Here is a 22,110-nt window from a genome sequence, read left to right as displayed (position 1 = left end):
CGCGGCTCTGGTGCCTGCATGGTGCCATTGCTGAGCACAAATGTACAAACTGGGAGTGAACTGAGCAAGGAGAAGTTTCTGGAAGTTAAAATGGAAGAGTTTCCTGCTTTCTTTCCACTATATATAGCCTTTCCTTTAAAAGCTATTTCTAGCAAGAGTACTTCATACTTGTTTATTTAATGGTAATCCTTGTTTGTATAGCTATGTTGTAATTTTCTTGTGTAGACTTTCCAAAACAGGGGATGTATCTTTAATGTAGTGGTGTGTTTCGGGGTCTGCAGCCTGCAGGCATTAGATGAGGCCTTCCAGTTTGTTGACTGCTAGAGTGGCTCTAAATGTCTGCAGTTAGTTCCTTTGCAGAATTAGCATTCATTACAGTGATTTCTGTTTTGTGGTGTGGTACTAGGGAAGCTGCTAAATAAATTTGAAGATAGATTTGTGTATGCAATACAGTTTGTTTAAGGTTAAAATTATGGAGACCTTTTGATACGTAGACATTATTGTTCTTTGAAGTTGGCCTATCGCTTTGAAAAGTCACAAGATGTGATCAAAAGGAATGTATATGAAAAGTGATGATCAAAAATGGGTAGTAAAAATGAGAAAAAATCTACTAACGTTTGGTTGGTCAAACATTCCTCTCCCACTCCCCAACTTAGCTGAAATGATGATACCTCACTGCTACAGTCTAATCTAAATTCAGCTTTTTCCCAGTCAAGGAAGAATTAAGTTAAAGTCTCATAAGCAAAGAAGAAATCTGATAGCAGCTTTTTATTACTCTTTCTATTAATGCAGGAGTAATAGGTAGGAGTTCACAGCTTTAGCAGCCATCTTACTCTAAACCTCTTACATTCCTGCTTGATAAGGCCAAGATATATTTCCTTGAGCAGAAGGGCATGGAGTATCTGGCTCTGGCAGACATGCACTCAACGTTTTGAGTATAAAATGAGAGAAATAGAAAGAAAGTGTGTTTCTCCTCCCTGCCCAAAAAACGAGTAGAAAAATCAAAGCAGATGAGGCATTCCACTGGGCAGGAAGAATGAGATTCTCTGAGTTTCTTATAGAGAGGAAAGAAAATAAAACCAGTGAAGTGAATTAAATAAAAATAAAAAGACCAAGCCTAAGATTACATCAAAGATTTACATAATTGTCCAGATGGACAAAAAGAGTCATATATATGTGAAATTGATAAGATCTGATCACACAAATCAGAAATGGCAACAAAAGGTGTCCAACCAAGCAGAAGCCAAAGGCTAGATGATAATTGCCTGGGGCAACATCAAAGGCTGCTCGGCAAGGCAGCAGCTGAAGGCTAAATGAAGTTGCCTGGAGCATCACCAAGGACATCTAGTACAAACCTCGGCTTCAGGGAAAGTATTTTCTCCCTTTCTCTTGCTTTCTGTCTTCACGTTTCCTGAAAAATCCCTGACACTTTTACCTCTTGAAGGGCATGTGTTTGTCTCACAGCTGGCCTCCACTACTACGTATTCTTTGCTTTTTATGATACCTGCAGATGGAAACAAAACCAAACTGTTTTCAACTTCGTGACCACCTTTGACTAAACATTGAAAAGCTTTACAAAGGAGAATCCAAACTTCCTTTGCTTTGCTTACGTATTTATTACAATTAATCCATCTGAAGAACTCCACCTTGTGTCTGACGCTCAGCTGATAGTGTTTGTGTGGGGTGAGGGAGAAATTCTCCCCACAACTGTAGATAGAAAGAGGTTAGGAGTGACCGTCTCTTCTCCAGTCTGCTGAATGGCACTGCCACAGTTTCTATTGGTCAAAACCCAGGTGTTGTTTCAAGCTTTTGCTGTACATGCTGGAACAACTCACTCTTCTGTCATTGCTAACAGATCTCTCGTAGTTGCACAATTAAGCATAAATGTTACAAAAATAGAGCATTTATAACATTTCAGAGTGTCTTAAATTATTGATTAGTCAGAATAAAGATCTTTCTAGGACCAAGACAAGCAGAAGTAGGGAAAGGGAATAGTAGCACCAGAGCTAAATATGCTGCTTGATGCAGGGCCAAAAAATCTCACCTGCTACTACATGTGTATATATATGCCACTATGAAACCTGTCTTGGGTGAAGTGGCCGAATAAGAAGGGCAACATAAAGAGTGACAAAGGAAGTAACTTTTTGTCAATTTCACGGTGTATAGTACAGATCTTGATCATCATTAGACTCTCCTGTAAGCTTTTCCCTGATGCAAGGTTGCTGGACCTTGGCTTCTAACCAGCTTAAAACCAGCATGAAGCAGATAATGGCAAAGTAAGAGCTTTTTGTAATACTTGGAGCTGTTGGCAATGAAGAGCCATACCATTAAGAGCTAATGCAATGAAAGTGTCCACATGTCATAACTTTTTCCCTTTCCTCCCCTTATAATAGGTGTGCAGAGACTTCACCTGTAGCCTTTTCTCATCTGAATGCTTAAGTTGAATTGTAGGACTTGATTCTAAAATAAATTGTAACTGGTTTGCAACATATGCATCTCCCTTGGTTTCAGCTGGATTGCTGCAAATCTGTGTTACTGTAAGGAGCATCTAGTTTAAAAATATCGTGCTGAGAAAAAAAAGCTGGCCCTGGTCTCAAACTGTGGTATTGATCTCTGTGTGCCTCAGGGAATCGGGAACAATACGTGTATAACAAGTACCTGAACTGAGCTAATTGCACACTGTAGTCTTAATCATCTAAATGTTCTTGTGACTATTACTAAGCACTTGCTTCAATAGTAGCTTGTGGAAACTTGCCTATAATGCAAAAGATTATTTTTTTTATTCTCTGCTTGTTGTTTTTTTATGTGATGCCTTATTTTCTGTTCTTCTATGAAGAAATAAGAGCCTTTTCCTGTCTTTTTATGCATAGTTAGGAGAATAATCATGCTACTGAGGCTGTTCCTAATGGTCACCAGTGGAGTTCCTCCAAGTTTTCAGATTGGTTATATTTCATATTTTCATATTTTAGTGACCCTTGGTGCAAGAAGTACACATACACTAATGAAATCTGCTGAGGCAAACTTACAAAGCATTCTCTACTCAGGGAAAAATCGGAATGTAATATGTAAGGAATCAGAAAACTTTAAAAGTTAGGATGAAATTTAGTAGTACAAAGTCCAAGGTCATACAATGTCATTTACAGATTCATATCAAAGGTTTCTACCACAAATTATAGGTCTATCATAGGAAGTGACAGAAGAAGGAAGAAGATCTAGATATGTGGTGGGTGATCAAAGTATAACTGTGCAATGTGTCTGTTAAATAGGTCAGTGGGATACGAGGACACATGAGTTTTTCAGTAGATACAGGAAATATTAATTTTATTATACAAAGCCACTGCATGTCCATGCACGTAGAAGGTACCTCCTATGTCACTGAATATGCAAATATTTTTCTTAATTTGCTAAACTCAACTTTCAGAACAGTTCAGTGAGTGGGTCTCTGTGGGTAGTCTCAGGGGGTTGGATGATAATCTTGGTTGTCACAAGTTTGTGTGGAATGCTTGTTCAGTTAAGTAAACAACTAATCTGAAATGAACAGTGCAATCGAGAGCAAATACACTGATTTCAGTTATTGAAACACATATCCTTATAAATTTAGCAAAGGATGTTAACGTGAATAAAAATGTAGACTATGACTGAAAGCTCATTGAAAGGAAATGGAAAATTGCAGAAGGATTTTTCATTTTCTCTAGCCAGAGATATAAATTAGTTTAATGATGTTGGTGTGGGGTTATCTGTGAAGGGAGGTGAAAAAGGGTGACATTTGCAGTGTTTATGTAAACACATGCATATAATTTTATCCCGTGTTATTGGAGCCTGCATTATTGTCAGTGGTAAGTATGTGTGTCTTACTGAGATATGAATTATTAGCATTAAATACTAATTGTACTAGCTAGAACAAGGAGGCCTGGTACTGGCTTTCCATTCATGTTAGTTCTCTTTTCTTTGTATACTGCTACAGTCTCTTTCATTTTTCTTTCTTTTGAAATAGGTTTAGTTACTGCAGTTACGCTGAACGGTGACAAATTGTGTCATGGTATTGCGATGAAGACAAATACTTCCTGAGGAGAGAAGAAATCTGAAATTTTCACTCGTGTACTGAAGTCTGAAGAGACAAAAGGTAATACATTATAAAAGGGTCTAGTTTCCAAAGTATCCTTCACTGAGGTACGTCACTAATTCTGTATTATGACCTTTCCCTGCAAAAAGTTGCTGGCTTTCTTAAAACAAGACTGATGCCCTTGGAAGCTGCCTTGCTCTAAAATGGATAATACAATATAAGAGAAATGTTAGTAATTGATCATGAACCCATTTTTCATTAGTTTTATGTGGAGCAAGGAGAGAAGTTGCTACTGTTGCAAGGGTCTCTCAAAAAGTAGATGGTACAAGCTGTGTCATGTTTCCAAAGGAATATATTGCTACCTGTCCTGAAAATTAAGAGTTTAAAGAGGTGCCAAAGGAGCAGGCGAAATGTTGGTAGGCAGTATACAGTCCAGAATGAAAGCAGTGTAAGGTTAAAGCTCTCAATTCTACTAATCCCAAACGGATAGGTCCCTTTGCCATCATTAGGTTATGTGGGGCACCTTCATGCCCCCCATATAAAATCTTCAAAAAATAGCACTACCTTCTTTAGTATCAAGAATAGCATGAAAAGAACAGCATGAGCATAGTGTAGTAGGACTAGCAATAATTTATTCCTTATCTAAATTTAAAATAAATAATACTTCAGAGCAAAAAAGTTGTCTTGTATTCTGTCTAGGCTCACTTTAGCCAATGTTTTGCCGGACACAGCAAGTATGTGCAAGGATGCTGGTTACAGGAAAAACTGGGGATTCTAAAATGCTGCTTTATATTTTCAGAATTTCACTCTGGGGACACTATAAGCAGAGAAGCTTTTAAAAGTGTGAACAGGGCGATGCTGTTTGGTTCTTTAACAGCAACATAAGCCTCATTGAAATGTTTTTCTCGGGTTTGTCTTTGCAGGAAAATTGACTGTACTGCCGTACTGGAATACCTCCCCAAAGTAAGCTACAGCTCCTAGTGGTCACATTTGTGCTGTCTTTGTCAGCCACACTGGGGACAGCTCTGACACTCAGCCTGTTGGTACAGATTGACTTCTGTCCACAAGGTCAGGTCCATGAGATAAAAACTCTTTGATAAAAGAGGAAATCAGTTCAGCTGATAGTGTAGACTCATTTGGTAATAAAAGTCACTTTAGTCTGGAGTAATGAATAAATTAGTTAATTAAAAACCAAGATGACTGGCACAGAGTTAACATGTGATACTTAGGAGATGAGCCATTTTTCACAATGTTTTTTCCTGGTTGATTCCTTTGTGTGGACTTACGGAAAACTTCTCGTTTACTGACTTTTTCCTTAATCTCCTTTTATCAGCTGGACTGACATACTTCTCCCTAACATCTTCAGAAGAATGACCTGCTTGTTGTTCCCAGAGAAGCAGGACTCTTCAGCTGATTTTCCTCTTCTGGTCTGTGGTCTCACTCTCTGCTTTCAGTTCTTGGAGAGAGTGGTTCCAGGAAAATGCATTTCACGTGCTCTCAGCTTTGCTTTTTCTTACACAGATCAATGATGCTGCTGTAGCTTATGATTTCTTCTTTCTACATTACTCTTACCTAGGTTTCTTACCATATCCCCTTTCTTTCCTACAGGCTATGGCCTGTAGCAATGAGTAGGTCATGGAAGTATTAGTACAGGCCTAAGCCCATGGGTTTCCCAGACTGGTTCACATTCAGATACTTGGTTCATACAGCAATGAAGGCCCATGAGTAACATTTTCTAAGGAAGGGACTTGCCTATTAGTAGCCAAACAGCAGTTAAAACAGGCAAAAAAAGATAGTCTGAGAGGGACAGAAGATACGCTGAGAAACTGGAATAAAACTGTGGATCCTGTAGGACATAGTTGACCAGATCTCTTAGGAAAATAAGAAAATACAGTTTGTCCAGTTGAAAACTGCCTCTGGCGTCAAACTGACTAAAATGGAAAGGAAAATAAAGCAATATATGGCACAGAAGCATGTCCTGGCAAGCTCTTGAAGGGCAGGAAAAGAGAAAAGAGAGAGGAAATTAATTCTGATTACATTGTTACAAATGTGGTCATCCTGATTCCATAACAGCCTTCTCCTTGGTTCAAAAAAACAAACACCCCCCCCACTACTTTAGTTTTAAAAACATAAGGAATCAGGAGGTAACAGTAGATAGATGAGGACTGACAAATCATAGAATTCTAGGGATCTGATCTGAAGCAGATCTTGGGGAAACGGAAGTGATGGGAAACGGCTGGTGCTCAGCAGCATATCCCAGGATTAGAAGTGACTGCATTTCTAGGTTTGATGCTGTACTTCAAAGTGAAAGATGATCTGTATCGAGGAAAGTTTCAGCACGGTTTGTGCACTTTTTTCTTGGGCATCTGACACCGCAGAGTCTGCTATCAGGGATGGGCTGTTGTATCGACCATTACCCTGGTCTGAAGCCGCCTGACCGTAGCTGGGTGCAGAGCTGCGCAGGCAGCACCACCTGGAGCAGTGATTTCACTGCAGGTGTTAAAGGGAGGACTCCTCGCAGGGTACACGCGTGGTGGCTCCACTCAAGAGTTTGCTGATGGTTAGCGTATCTGGTTTTGAACATTAGTTATGCAAAGTTAGAATTAATCTGTTAGGAGAGTTTAATTCCCAATTGTTATTTGTTATACTAATTTTTATTTATTTATTTATAGAAATGGATGAACTCTTATCTGTATACTGACTTTATTCTCTGGTAGAAAGTTCAGTGGTAGCGTGATAGTTATAGTATTATGTCTAAATTTACTTTCCCAAATACAGGATAAAAAGACAAAAGTAATGTTATTAGTTAGAGTTAAAAGCTAGTTTTATGCTTTACATAAAAAATAGTAAATACAAGATCACTGAATCACATTTTCAAGGCAGTTCTGGACTGGCTTTTTTTCAATACACTGTTTCTTAGCAGAAGAGGCTATAAATCGGTTTATGGGTGTTTATGACCTCTCCCCTATGATCCATGTAATAAATATGTAGGATTGAGAAGCAGTGGGGTTTTTCCAGGGTTTTTGCATGTACTTTTTTCATATTTGTTAAATTAAAATGCAGGAAATAACGAAAGGTGTATTTACTTGCATCTACTGAAATCTGTAGATGATACAATTTATTCTGCTGGGTTTAGGATCCTGTACTTCTATGAATATATTATTAACTTTGAGGGGATGGACAGCTGGAGTTGGATTAACTGGAGTTTAATATTTGGAAGAGCTGGCTGTGGTCTTTGTTTTCATGTACATCTTTGTGTAACCTTGGAGATTGTTCTTTTTCTTTCTCTTTTCCTTGTTTTCTTTTCTTTTTTCCTTCTTTTTTTTTTTTTTAAATTTAAGTGGGGGTTTTTTTGCCTTGAAATAAAAATAGAGGACCTCAATAGCTCTGAGGACTTAGACCTCCATCTCCCTGTGCTTTAATTTCCTAGGAGAGCTTCTGCTGGAAAAGTATAATCTGGTTTAAATTCATTCACTCAAGAGCACTTGAGTCTTTAAGATGCTTCTTGTTTTTTTTTTACTTTCGGTTAATGCTGATTAATAATTGATCTCTCTCTCTACCATGACTTCCCTTTCCAGGAGAAAAAAGTGATTTGGCATATTACTTTTTAAAAAAGCTTAAATTAATTAACACAGTAAATGTAGGCATACTGGTAAGCAGCATCCTGACCGAAAGAAGCAATTAAAAATAAATCACCCATCTCCAAGAAAGATAAAAATAATATTCGGTAAGAGTTGTTTCCGCAGCTTGAAAGCGAGAATAAATTTCTTAAAGCAAAATGAATGTTATAAGCACTCATCTTTGTGGAAGGAAAAAAGAGCCTAAAATACTTAATGCACTAAAAAAACAAGAGCAAAGGCTGAAATAGCATAATCCTTTCCTCTTCAAAATACGGAAACGGGAAGGAACAGAGTAGAGAAATAGACTTTTAAATATTGAAATTCATTATCTTAAGGGAATTGCTCTGAAACAGCACATCGGTAGTATTAATGCTGGCAGGAGAGTGTGTCTGTGGGAGCATAGAATGAAAATTATCTGAGTAAGTCGTGGAGATCACTTGTCCACGTAAAGTGCCCAGAAGTACATGAACAGTGATATGGTTGTCCTCGTGCCCTCCAGGACAGTGACCTACCTTGATTCTCATGAATGTCTGAGCTGAAATCCATATTCCCTTCCCATTGTAAGTACTGTGTGACCATGCTGCATGATTTTAGGGCCTGACCCAGCTCTCACCGAAGTCTGCTTTTTAATTTAATAGCGGGTGAATTGGGCCAGCCATAGTTACTTATGATCCCTGTCAAAAAAAGTATTCATTTAGTTACTAGTGATGTCCTTTCAGTTTGTAAAAGTATTTGGCGCTGTAGTGGAGCCTGTAAATACCAGATTGGATTGCCGTGGCGATGGAAGAACCCTTTTTTTTTTTTTTTTTTATGCCTAAAAGAATGGGGTCAACCTCAGAGCCACAGCTAGCTTGGAAATGAAGTGGCACCTGAGCTGGTCAGGGGGAAAGGAACAGACTGCTTATTAGAAGCACTAGGGGATGGAGTCCAAAGCAGTAGGTCAAGGCTGAAATACTGGCACTTTTGAGCTCACTGAATTGTATGTTGACTTCATTGGAGGCAGAATTTCACTTGAGATTTTCCTGAATAATGGAAATCCTTTGAACAGTTGACATGTGTCCACCCTCTTGTCATCTCTCCCTCATTCTTTTCCCTCCTTCTTACATTTCAATATTAGAAATTGTTGGATAATTTATCAATTCTTTTTGAAGCATGAGAAAATTTGGCAGAGAGGACAAAGTTGAAAGTAACTCATTCTATAACTGTTTCAGATCCATGCTAATCATTAATTTTGAGTAAAGGTGATTTTCTTTTCAAGCTGCTTCTCAGAAGGCTATCTCTCCATGTGACTAATAGGATTTCATGGACATGGCAAGCCTCCTGGGAGCCCTCAGGGAAAAGAGCAGCATGGCTGCAAGTTGTGGCATCATCCAGGGGAATCCAATGACTCTACAACTACTTGTGTAGGAACTTGGTTGCTTTATCTGATTGCAAGATCACCTGTGAAAGTGTCACAGAATCTGAGGTGAGTATTTACTTGATCTAACAGGCCCCATCCCTTGCAAAGGAAATCTGACAAGTAGCAGAGAACAATATATGACTTAAGGTAATTATTTTCATTTTCCAGTTCCACATAGATTTGCTTGAACTGCTAGAGAATTATAGATTGGAGTTTAGTCAAAGACAACTGTCAGTTACATTTTCTCAATATTCATACTGAAGATTTTATTTTAAGTGGTTCACAAAATGCTTTTTACATTTTTAAATTGCTTCATGAGTATGGATCAATCAGCAAAATATAGCAGTAATGAGTTCCTTTTAATAGCAAAGAGCTCACTAATTACCATGCTGATTATATAAACCAAGTTTTTAGCCAACAAAAAAGCTCCTGCAGGCAGTGTCCTTCCACCTGCTGGGGGGCAGGCAATTCTAATTAAAAAATAAGAGGAAATAATTTTTCTTTTTAGTCTGTTTCAAATCCTAGGGGAAAAAAGTGTGCTCACTTTCTGTATGTGACATCATCTGAAATTAGTAGATGCTTCCACAGGTCTTTGAAAAGAGTACCACCACCAAAATTTAAAAAATAGCTTACCACAAACACTGTCTTTTTTCTATTCAAAAGGAAGGTCTTCCAGGTGTGAGGTTTAGTCGGGGGCCTGCCAGTGAACAGGTGTTTGCCATTGATTTCATTTTGGCCAGGATGTAGTTTCTGATTTCTTTCACTACACCAGGCCCTGTTTGGCAGCAGGGTGATGAATGCTGTGCATTGATACCCAGCAGGGAGTCTCTGGCTGTCCACAGACGTATTATCGGTGGACTCTGGAGAGCTGTCATCAACTGAGTTTGTCAGCAAAAGATTCCTCGCACTCTCGCATAGGATAAGTCCTCTTGTAGGCAACATTAGCCATGCTAAAATGAAACTTAAAATGAACATTTGAAAAACGTTCTGGGTTCTTAGTTATTGCAAAGCCAGGGGATGGCCTGTTGGCTATGACATTAGGCTGAAGTTTGAGAAATCCATGGGCAGCTTGGGCAAATTGCTTTGCCTCCGTGCCTCATCAGGAATGTGCCTTGTTAATACATGAAAAATCATGAGGTGCTTAGAGGCTGGGGCTAAATAAGGCAATTAGGTAGACTTCAGGCAGAAAGGAGCAAAGGAAAGCAAGTCTGAAAGCTTTTCTTATTTTTGTTCTGTATTCTCTGTCTTTCCAAGGAAAAATGAATTCTGGGAGATGCATAAACCCCTTTCCCTTTAGATAATTTGGAGGAAGAAAGAGGGAACAGTGGAGTATCCCTTGGGACTACTGAAAATGAAAAAGTTCATTTTCACAATTTATTTATCTGACTAAGGAATTTCTAATGCAGTTTGACCTTTATTCTGAATCAAGATGCTTTTTTTGTTGTTGTGGGTCAACTGAGAAGTTCATAACACATAGTTCAGAATCTGTAAGCAAGGATGTTGGAGGTGATGCTGAACACAACAATAAGAACTGATGCAAATCCCAATTTTATCTAGAATAATTGCAGATGACAATGTTACTCAATATTCAGTGTCTCATTTTAAATGTGTATGTGTGCTCTGCCTTGCTTCTTCTGGATAACTCTATTTATCAGAAATTCAAATCCTTAATCATGTTTCAGGCAGAGACCAGGATGTGTACAAACTTTTTGCTACTAAAAATGTCCTGTGGGTAAAGAAAGAAATTAACTTTTCAGTCCTAGAAAACCAGTATTTTTTGTAAGTGGTACAATTCTTTAAAATGTAAATGAGAATCCTCTGCCTTCCTTTTCTCTGTGGGAAAATAGATTATTATATTTTCTCTTGGAATACTGTAATTCAAAAAAATCTTAAATGTTAGTAAAAAAAATTGAAAATATGGATATTTCATTTTAGTCAGATAAATTGTTTATTTGAATGTCAGGCACAGAATATTAATGTTTTTGCACAGAGAAAAATGTGTAAGAATTGTATTATTGTACATTTTATTTAATTTATTCTGCCTGCAGGTACTAATTTAATTCATTTTCATTGATTTAAGGAATGCATTTGAGCTGAAATATTATGCTTAAAGGCATCAGCAAGTGATATAATAGGACTGTACCTGTAGTTCCGAATGAAAAGATAAAAGGGAAAGAAACTGTTATTCCTAAGGAGAATTAAAAAGGAGGGGAGGAAAGCCCTTTTTAATAATGGTTCATTTTCTTCCTTTTTAGTACAAAGTGATGAAAGGAAATAAATTCATGTTCCAAGCCTCAGACATAGTGTAAGGTCATTTATGAGGATGTTATCTTCATGGGTAAAGAAAAGTTTGTCAGAAGTTGTTAATGTTGGAAGTATGGAAAGTGGATTAAAATATCACAAGAAAAAAAGATTGTCAAGATGACAGAATAAACCTGTATACCTATTTTCCAATTTTCATCTCAACATGAAAACACAGCATGATACTAAGTTTCAGTGAAAAGAAACAGAATATGTCGGTCAGCAGCTTGGTAGGAGGGGAATCATATTTTTATAAAGCAGATATTGGGTTTGATAAAACAAAAACACATTCCTAAATTAGTGGTTGTGTTCTCTGTTGCAAGAACTGTTCTTGGACAATGTCCAATTTTTACTTGGGCTGTATGAAAAGTCCTGGAAAACCTCTTTTCCAAATACATGTCGCTGTACAGATTTCTGGTCATTGGGGATTTCAGGTAAGTTTTGAGAAAGGCCATTGTACCATTTCTGTTGGATAAGTAGTTTATTGAAATATAAGGGCCAGCGAGCAGCATATGAAAGGGAGATGGCTATATAAACAAACTGTTCCAATTTACAGTGTAACTTGAAGAGCAGTGTATGAAGGAGAAAATAGGTTCAGTCACATGTATCGATATGGGTACAGCGAAAGGGATAAGGTATCGGAGGAGTAATGAGTGCACAATTTGAAGACGAGATGTGAACAAGGGCCGGATTCGGTGTGCAGAATGAATGCTACTGATGCACATGTCTAGGTGTATCGGCAGGGCTGATGGCGAGAGAGAATATGTATAGATACCTGTCTTGATTTTGAGACAGAACACCTTGCTTGAGGAACTGAGGAGGAAAAAGGTAGAATTCCATAACAGCATTGTCAGAAGTGCTGGTAGGAACAGAACAGCATTTTTACTGGAGTATATTTGTCAACCATTTCATACAAAAGGGGGTTTGAACCTTCACCTCTGGATGATATTGTAATTAACCCTCTAGTTAAGGGCAGTTTGAGCCTCCATTTCAGATTTATTATTAAAAAAGTAGCATGATTTTTCTACTGTTGCTCTCTTGTTTCTTGCACTGACTGCAGGTATCCTACCATTTGACTTGTGCATCGTTTCGCTGTCCAGTTAGAAGAAAATTATGTTCTTTTTCTCAACCAAAAGGGAGTGTGTCTTAGGCATCAGTCCGGTTTACCAAGTATTGCCATGAGATGTATGAGCCTGCCAGTGCCAATTTTGGAAACTGTCTGCTGAAAAGTATGAAGTTTTGAGGCATACTTAAAAAAAAAAAAAGAAAAGAAAAAAGTGTGTTTTCATTGAAAAATACAAATTTTTGCATTTGTAGCGTGATAACTTCATTATTATGGACAAATTAGGACAATTTCTTATGATATTTTCTGGGTAACTGTGCATTTTCCATTTGGCTTTGGGAGTATACTCCTCAGCAAATCTATCCAAAATCATGGCACAGTACTTCAGTTATTCAATAATATAAATCCATTCAAGAAGCTGTCTTGGCTTGAAGCATGGCTTGCTTTTTACCTACCTGTTGCTATTCCATTTGATTTGCTTTCTTTGCCTTCCATCCCTCCTCATAAGCCATTTTCCCATTTCATTGAGGAAAGAAATGGGAAATGTAAAATTTGAGAGAAAAGAATATTAATGGATGTATTATGACACTTGAAATGCATTTGAATTATTGTTTTTTATCTTTTGTCAGTAGTAGTGCTTAATACCAAATTCTCCAGAGCCATATGATTAATACTGTTTTCATTTTCATTCCTGTGAAAGAGAAGTATTTTCCTCTACAGAGTTTTCCTTCTTTTTATTTGCATAATTGTCTGCTTTGAATGTAACCATAACAGAAAAACCTGTTAAAGGCATCATCTCTCCATTTGTGCATGGCCCCTGCTGCATATATTCAGCATCATTAGGTTGGGGTTTTTTTTAAATTTGCAGCAGTCCTTCGAAATAGCTTTTTTGGGATGAAATACAGTGTGGTAAAATAATAACTACACCTTCTCTCTTTCTCCGGTGTCCTGTTTTGTTCTTTTGGGTTTTTTTTGTTGGTTTTTTTTGGTTTGAGTTTTGGTTGGTTGGTTGGTTTTGTTTTTGTTTGTTTTGGTTTTTGTTTTTTTTCCCTAATTCATTTCTTTTACTGATTATACTCTGTTACTTAGGTATTTTGGGGTGGAGGGAGTTGGTTACCCAGAGATGTATTTTGTTAACATCTACTGTGTAAATTCTGTTAAGTGGTCTGTGTCAGCAAGTCCATAATTTCAAAATATATGTTTAAAAGGGCCTATTTTACACTTCTTTTTCTCTATGGTGAGTCTGTGCAAGGCTCCTCAGCAATCTCCTGAACTAACTGATTCCCTCCTTCCTTTGGGAAGGGTGTTGGTTTCTCCTTGAGAGTGGAGAGGGCACTGCTGACAAAATACACTGCTCTGAGGTGTCTGGCTCTGGAATTCTCTCCCGTGTTCCCTTGGTCAAAGAGCACCTCAAAAAGATGTTTTGGATAATGTAAAGAAAGCTAGATTCCAGCTGTTTTTTTGTGGTATGTTTTGGTGCTTTGTGCTTCTGTGTATGGAGAAAAGGAAATGTAATTTGGATTTTATGAGTTGTGAGTTTTGGTTGTACTTTCAGTAGCTGTGGGGGTGTAAAACTAGAAGTGTTTATTGACCTCCAAGTAAATAATAAAATGTGATCATTTTCTATGCACCCTAAGAACTATGTGCTGAATGCATCATTCTTCTCCTTTCATGAGTTCAGGAATTACTTTAAGGAAAATGAACTCTTTTTTTTTTTTTTTTTTTTTAAAGAATATTGGGAAGGAATTAACCACCATAGTTCCACCAGCTTGAAAATCGTGGAGATACATTTATTCAGATGAGATTTCCTCTTGTGCTCACTGGTATTGATGGGACCTTTGTAGTGTGCACTATGATCAGCTCTACGTCAATTTTAATGATGGCATTTGGCACTAAGCTGCTATGCTAATGGAGCCTATAGTAGTTCCTTAGGTACACTGAAAGACTTTAGTGAATTAGACTAGCTGTTTTAGTTCTGTATTTCACTTTCAGAACATTTTCTCTGTGTTTCCCACAAGGAACATCCTTAGCTGAATGGTGGAAACTTTCTGTAGCTTATGAAAAATCCCAGGGTTTTGTTATGCTTTATAACAACTTGCTGTTTATTTCTTTCTGATCTCACAGATGTTTGCAGAGACCCACTTTGACAGATAATAACTGATTTAAATAGTCAACATCAAATACAAAAGGTTTATGAATACTAAGCAAAACATCTTGACAAAAGGTGAGCAGACTTTGCAAGGGTGAGATAGTCTGCATGTTTCAATGTCTCTCTTAGTGGAATCACATCTTTACTTTCAATTTCCTCTTTAATGTAACATACATTCTGTAAATACCACTGCTACTGACAAGAACATCAATTCATGCTATTCATAAAGAGACTTTCAGTATTTGAGCAATGAATAGCAAGCAAGAGGAACAATTGCTTGCATCTTTATTTCTTAACATACATCCCTCTGCTAAAAAATGGAAGCAGAGTCAATTTATGCTTATCAAACACATACTGGTTTTGGGAAAAGGGCTGATTTTTAGCAAAAAAACATATGCAAGTGAAGGGAGGTAAATTTGTTAAAGTATATTTATTTCCTTTATGTATTAGAAATTGTTTGCCAAATAAAAGTGATTGCGGGACTGGGATATTTTTGCAAGAGTTATGAAATTAGTGGTTGTGAAGGGATCATTTTAACAGACACTGTATTTAATAGTTTTGCTCAGAGTAATTGGTGTAAGAGGTGTGGATGTGGATGTTCCTGTGGACAAAAATCTAGTTAAGTTTAGTCACCATAAGTAAAGCAATACTAAGTATGATTGTATGGCAGTATCCAGTAAACATACTTTGCGTTCAGTCTTAGTCCTCACCCTGCACTTATCCATATGCTTTACTTCACTGAAGTCAATTGGACCATGTGCATACTTCAAATCAAGTGGGTGCACAAGTGTTTGCTGAATTGAAGTCTTATTCGATGTAGTCATCAATGTGAGTAAATAGCAATTTCAGTAAAACTTGGGGGCTACAGTGGAGTGGTGTTGACACTATTAAAGAGCTGCAAATCCAAAAAGAAGGGTTTGGGATGTGGGTAGAATGTAGCAGAATGTCATCATCTTGCAGTATGCTTAGTAGGGTTGGGAGGAGCCCTGTGGAAAGAAGATGCAGAGTATAAATGTGTATTTCCCATTTCTAAATCCAGTGCCACCCTGCCCTGCCACTCTGTTTGCCTAGGTCCAGCCAGAGGTGCATCTCTCAGAAATGGAAAATGCTTTCCTAAAAGGCTGATGCATAAATGCTAAGGAAAAGCTATTAAAATCTTTAGAGTGTGGAGTAAGCTTATGATCTCAGGGCTGGAATAGAAGAGTTACTGAATACTTCCCACTTTCTAATCATTACAAATTGCAGGTGCTTGTCACGTCTGAGGATTTAAGTTAAAAATCAGCAAAAAAATTGAGTCATTCTGACAGCACAACCTGGCAAATTGCCAAGGAAGTCTAAGCAAGAGTTACAGCTGCATTAAACAGCTTAGTGTGGTGTTATCTTCTGCTTTTTTCAGCTGGAGAAATTGCTTTGCCATGGAAAGCAGAGACCACCAAACCCAGAAATCTTTACAAGTCATGTGCATACACCAAGAGACACTGGGAGGGGAGCAATGGGCCATGAAGAAAGCTCTACTCCTGTCTTGGTAGCTCTGGAATATGTGGGAAAACATATTTTGTTTCTGGTCTTTTTTCTTCTTCTTCTTCTCTCTCTCTTTTTTTTTTTTTTTTTTTTTTTAAAAGCTCTGTTCCTTTTCCAATGCCCAGAAATGCCTTCCCTGAAAGGGATAAAATTTGCATTCATTTCTGCATTTGCCACTCTGTGTGCACACATGTGTATGTAATTTTCATGCATAAAGTGGAAGGAAAAAGTGGTGTTCTATTTTACAATTCAGTTTAATCTAGTACATGTTATTTGAAGAATAATAGCTAGCGGTATTGACAATGATGCATAAATACTCTGTGGCATGACTGCAGCAGTGACATTGTAGTTCTGCTGTTCCCTATTGTTGCTTTAAAAGATTGGTAGCAGAGATGGAATGGGAGCAGGTCCTTCCGTTATGAAATGCTCTCTACCAGCCAATATTACTTTTGTAATATGTGTGCACATCCCTAATGATTATTTTACTCTGCTGTCCTTTAAATAACAGAAAATATTCAACACTGTATTTTGCTATTTACAACAGCTGTCAAAATGGATTTCCTACATGTTTGGAGTGTGCATCAGGAAAAATTTATCAGTTTCCTTAACGATACTTGGGTTTATTCTGCTTATGAGAGGGGTAGTCCAAGAGCGATTAGATCTACTCATTAGATCTTCACAATAAAAATGGTATTCCAGCACTTCCACTACAATATGCTTCTCACTGTGTCTGTTGTGAAACACACACTGAATAATGAACAACATGCAGAAGGGAAAACAAGCATCTGCTTCCTGGAAACAAACATCCCTGAAATGTAAGTATTACTTCTTTTAAGATGAGATGTTACAGATTGGCGGGGACAAACAATATTAACTGAGTGATTTCCTTTTTATTTTCTATTTAACTCTGTTGTAAAAATAACTTTTTTCCAGCATTATGGATACATATAGATGGAAGGGCCTGTTCAAAATAAGTGTGCAAGATTTCTGCCTAATGATATTCAGTGAAGCCACAGGGCACTTTGAGAGCTGCAGTCAGGAGGACATACAGTTCATCATTTTTATTTGGGGTTTGTATCACCGACAAGAAAAGTTGTTCTCCCTCTCTGATTTTTGTGTGAGTGTATGAGGTTGCTGGTCATGGGCAGTTTTAAGTCCTTCTAAATATGCATTTCCTTTAATTCATTAAGAGACTTTCATGTTCCAACATATCCATTACAATGACAAACTGACACTTTAAAATTAAAAAGCCTGCAATTACTCACTTGGTTTGTATTTTAATCAAAGCTATTGTAATATGACTCTAGGGAACCATAAATGGCAAAACAAAGGGTTTGGGATTTATGTGGGACCTCTGTATACAGCATCTCTAAGTGGAAGGAGCTAGGGAAGAACAAAAATGCTGGATTTCTTCCCTGCGTCCAGGAAGGATAGTTTCAAGTGTAGTTTGAGCAGGGCCTAAAGCAAGTTTCTGGCCAGCTCAGGATCAGAGAGATCCAAACAAACATGTCTTCTCTTTTTATTTTGGCTTTTGGACATTGAGACCATCCAACAAAACCATGTTGGGGTGATATGTTATTTTTATGAATGATCATTCCATGAAAGACCTTAAGGAAGTAAAGCAATATAGAAAACATTTCTGCATGCATTGTGATTGTTAGGCAGGTAGTAATTGTATCATTTACTTCTCTTATAAAATAAAGTGGACGTGTATGGGTGCATGTTTGTGTGTAGGCACGAGAGGAGACAAGTGTACTGCTCCTGATTTGTGGTTTGTGATTTCAAGAGGAATTTTCTCATTTCGTGTAAAGCAGGTTTGATTCATTGCCTGTATCTCTCAGGCTGCAGAGCTCTGACATCAAAAAGTGAGCAGCAGTGGGTATAGCAAGAGAGTGAAGCTTGTTCATACAGTCCTGCTAGGAGGTGTTTTCATTGCACTCTTAGTGGAATTGCACTTCCTGTACTTGCTCAAGACATGCGTTTTGGGTGCCCTTCCCTGTGAAGCAGCAGGGACAGCCCATGTGTCACAAAGCAGTTCTCTCAGAATTTTTATAGGAAGTACGCTTTTCTGTATTGCCTACAAAATTTATACAAGACTGTATAATTTTGAAGGAAGTTAAATGAACAAAACTGCTCTGAAACTTCTATGGCAGCTGTGCCTTAGAACTACTTTGTCTCCAGGGTTCACATGGAAGCTACTGTGAATTTAATGAGTATTTGTCATTTGCATGGCAAAGATATGAACAGACATTCTCATTTTGGACCCAAATCTGTCTTTACAAAAGATGGAATAGAAGATTCTGTAACGAAGCCAGCATTTTGGAGCGGTTCTTCCTTCATGAAGTTCCCCTGTGGATCTGATTGAGATGCCCCAAGGTCACCTGCATGCGCAGTAACTAACCAGGCTTGCTTTGTGAGCAGCTGGAATTTGTATCTCCTCCTCAAAGAATTTGCAAAACTCCCATGGGGTATGCCTAAGAGGTTCACTTTAGAATTTAACGGATGCAACACTCACAGTTAACCACTGTTTCTCTTATTGTTGTTCTCAGCTTGTCACCTGATGCATCGACCACCTCATCAATATTTAAGGTATCATGAGAGAAACAGGCTTCCTATATCTGTGAGCATTTGCAGGTACAAAGCTGGCCAGAGCCCAAGTACCAGTCTGTATGAACTGGGAATTGTTGCGAGTATTTCACAGACTATTACTTGTTAAGCTGATGATAGCCTTTTCTCATTCAGGTAAATCAGAGTTATATTTTCTCACGTTCAGAGCATTTTCTGTTTGTCAGCACAAAGCTCTTCTCAGTTGTGTGACTGAGGGAGGAGCAAGCGACTATGATGGAGAAAAGTAGCCCAGCACATAGTCCAGATAATTAAAAATGCTAAATGTGTGACACTGATAGTCAGAGTGACAATTCACCCAAAAGCAAGAATGGAAATATTTTTCTAATTGCTGTCTGAGCCAGATCCCCTCACTCCTAGCAAGAAGCAGGATGGCCTCTAGCTACCATGGCCCCAGTGAAGAGGCTTTCCCCTTCCTGGGCAGGCAGTGGTGGTGCTGTGGGCTGCAGAGATTTCACCCATCTGCCATCTTCATTCAAACGCCTCGTTCGCACTAGATGGCACTGCAATAACACTTGTTACATCACCCAATTTATTTACAAAAAACCCCCCACCTAACCCAGTGGAGTTATCTTGAAGTGCAGTAAAGTTAGTGTTTTCATTCATTTGCTCCTTTTGAATACTAGTGCATTATTGACAAATGAATGCTGTTATACATATGGATATGTTGTTATTAAGTCTGCATGTGACTAGTAGTCCAGAACCATTCTGAACACACAACCATACCTCTGATGCGTCTGCTCAGACTGGCTTGCAGGTTACTCTTTCAATCATCGTTGCATTATACAGTGGTGTTCTAAAGCTCTCTAATTTTGTCACTTCTATTGTAATTCCTAGCTTATAATGTTGATAGAGCTTCAGTGTTTAAACATTTTTTTTTTTTTTTTAAATATTTTTCCTCTGCTGGAACCTCCTACTCCCTCATTTGTAAATTCTTATGATCAGCACATCCATTGTGTCTCAGTATCCTTTCAACTACTCACCTCAGGTGCATTTCACAGTACTTTCTTTTTAAGCCTTAAAAGCGTAACCTTAACTTAGGTTAAAAGTCTTTGCACCTGTGTCTCATAATAGAACTTCTCAATTTTGTCTGCTTGCTCAGCCACCCCTTCTAATTTCTAAATGAGTTTTACATCTCTCTGGCATTAGCAGCTGTTTTTGGTCTGATTAAGTCTTGCATTTCTGTGATGATTCTCATCCAAGTAGATCCCCTAGTGCTTTATAAACTTTATTAACTGGTGGAACATACTACCTTTCCTTTGCCCTTGATCAAATTAATAAACCTTTAGAGTGAAAGACAGTAAATTATTTTGCTGAAGGTGGAAGGTGATGATGGAAAGCATGTGAAATGGTATATGAACTACTCCAGGCTTCAGGATTCTTCCACCTGAACAGGACAAGTGAAATATCTCGGCAGTGTTATATAGATTTCAGCAGTGTCAAAATGATTATGTGAGCTAATTCAAGGTCTGTGGCTTTTTCTTCAAAGCTCTGAAATAGAGCTCATGCAGTCACCTAAAAAGGAACATCAGCTGTCCTAGACCTTACTTGTGAACAGTGATAATATATATAGCCTTGGCTCTTTATTGCAAAGAGAAACAGCCTCCAAAATCCATCCATGAGTGTTTACTAAGAAGTATTGCCCTGTGAGAATCTTGCTGGAGCTTAATGTTATTATATTTGGAGGCTTTGACTGACATATTGTAAATAGATGCATATTCAATACAACTGTTCTTCAACGTCCCTGAACAAAGCAATTACTGAAATAGAGAATTGCATATTTCTATTATAGGACATGGCATACGGAAAGATGGAGTTACCCTTCAGTCTCAATCCTGACATGACAACCCAGTTAATAACTTTATGCTTTCTAAGACTCCCAGAGATTTTCAAAGCTCTTAGTGAACAGGAACTACAATTACACGTGAAAGAAACCAAAAAAATATGTACGCGGACAAAGCTGTGGCACTAGTACACAGTGTAAGGGAGGTTTGTCAGCTACTGAAATGTGGTTTTTATTTACTACATCTGCTAAGTGTTTTGCTTAATAATGCTGTAGGTAGAATGAAACTGTCAGGCTTTTCTCAACAGCTTTTCATTGACTTTAAGGAGGATAATGTACTTCTATACATTAATTTACAAAGCTTTATTATACATGGTTTGCAAAATGTAACCAAACTTTTCATGGTAGTCAGTACTGTGAAGTGTTTTAATTTTGGAATCTCAAAATCTGGTGTAATCTTCAAAGTATCTTTAACAGTTCTGCCTTTGGCCCCAAACCTGCCACACTGTGATAGAGAGTTATCTGTGGATAACAGATATGTGGATAACAGGATATGGATTTTTATCTCTTTCAATTTGTCTCTCTTTAGCGTTTCCTAAATGCTACTCAGCAGTGTGTTTTAATGCAATACAGCCTCTATAAGTCAGAGGTATTGCAATAAGCATTTTCCTCCCTCTCATCTGTAAGGTTTACTCTCTTTACCACAGTGCTGACTCAATGAATTGTTGTTTTCACTGCAACTGAAATCCAGTTTTTAGTTAAGTGATAAAAATTCTGTTTTCATGTAAGTGATAAAATTAAATTATTTCTCTAGCTGTTGCATACCATTCCCCAGTAAGATAGATTTAAAGAATATAGAATGGGAGGCAATCAGAACAATGGTAGTGGAGGGGCAATGTCCTTGCCCCAAGAGCAGCAAGCACCAGCTGCTTCACAGGACAGTGCAAGAAGTCTAGTAATAGCCAAGTGGGGTAGCTTGACAGTGCCTGTTTGCTTCAGTTTCAATTTTAACTCTGACTGTTGGAAGGTTTATACCATAATGTAAACCATTGGAGATGTTTGTTTATATTTTTCTATCTTATGTAGTGTAATAAGGAAGTTCTTATTAACAACATCAATTATTAATTTTTTTCTAAATCCTAATCTGATGGATAATTTGCAAGGTTGAATCCCTACACAAGCTATTGTATGTGTATTGGAGGTATGGGATTCCATGTTGTTGATTTTTAATATTTTTTGGTTAGCATGGCTGATGAAAAGGGGGATTTTGCTATTGTGGTAGTGTTTTCACTGAAAAAATAAGTAACAGCTAAACACTAGACAAGGGAATGTGAGTGAAAAAAATGTGAACCTCAGTCAGAGCTGGATGCGAGTCTGAAAGATTGCTGTTCTTTGGTATTCTTTTAGGTATCACAAGTCACAGATGATGATGTAGCTCTAGTTTAAAAGTGAAATTCTAAATTTTGTTGTTTGTGTGGCACAACAAATATGATTTGAAATGGTACTGAGAACATATTTTTTCTTCATTGCTTGTCAGATTCATTTGCAGGCAATATTTTAAAGTGCTATAAAATTATTTTGTCAAA

The 22,110-nt window shown here is 37.7% G+C and overlaps 1 long non-coding RNA gene across 3 annotated transcripts in view; it reads left to right on the top strand.

Annotated features, from left to right (window-relative positions):
- LOC127021048 (uncharacterized) overlaps positions 1–22,110 on the top strand; it is an 86,351-nt gene that overhangs the window by 17,271 nt on the left and 46,970 nt on the right. Inside the window, exons 2-5 of one of the 3 annotated variants that reach the window (XR_007767155.1) lie at positions 3,995–4,123; positions 4,987–5,026; positions 8,980–9,148; positions 12,444–12,562. This is a non-coding gene — a long non-coding RNA (uncharacterized LOC127021048). Of the gene's footprint in view, positions 1–3,994; positions 4,124–4,986; positions 5,132–8,979; positions 9,149–12,443; positions 12,563–22,110 lie in introns of those variants that run through there. The other 2 variants (XR_007767153.1, XR_007767154.1) reach the window with 2 other exon arrangements.

The sequence above is a fragment of the Gymnogyps californianus genome, chromosome 12, assembly GCF_018139145.2.
Source record: "Gymnogyps californianus isolate 813 chromosome 12, ASM1813914v2, whole genome shotgun sequence".
NCBI lineage: Eukaryota > Metazoa > Chordata > Aves > Accipitriformes > Cathartidae > Gymnogyps > Gymnogyps californianus.
This window is presented reverse-complemented; position numbering and strand designations above follow the sequence as displayed.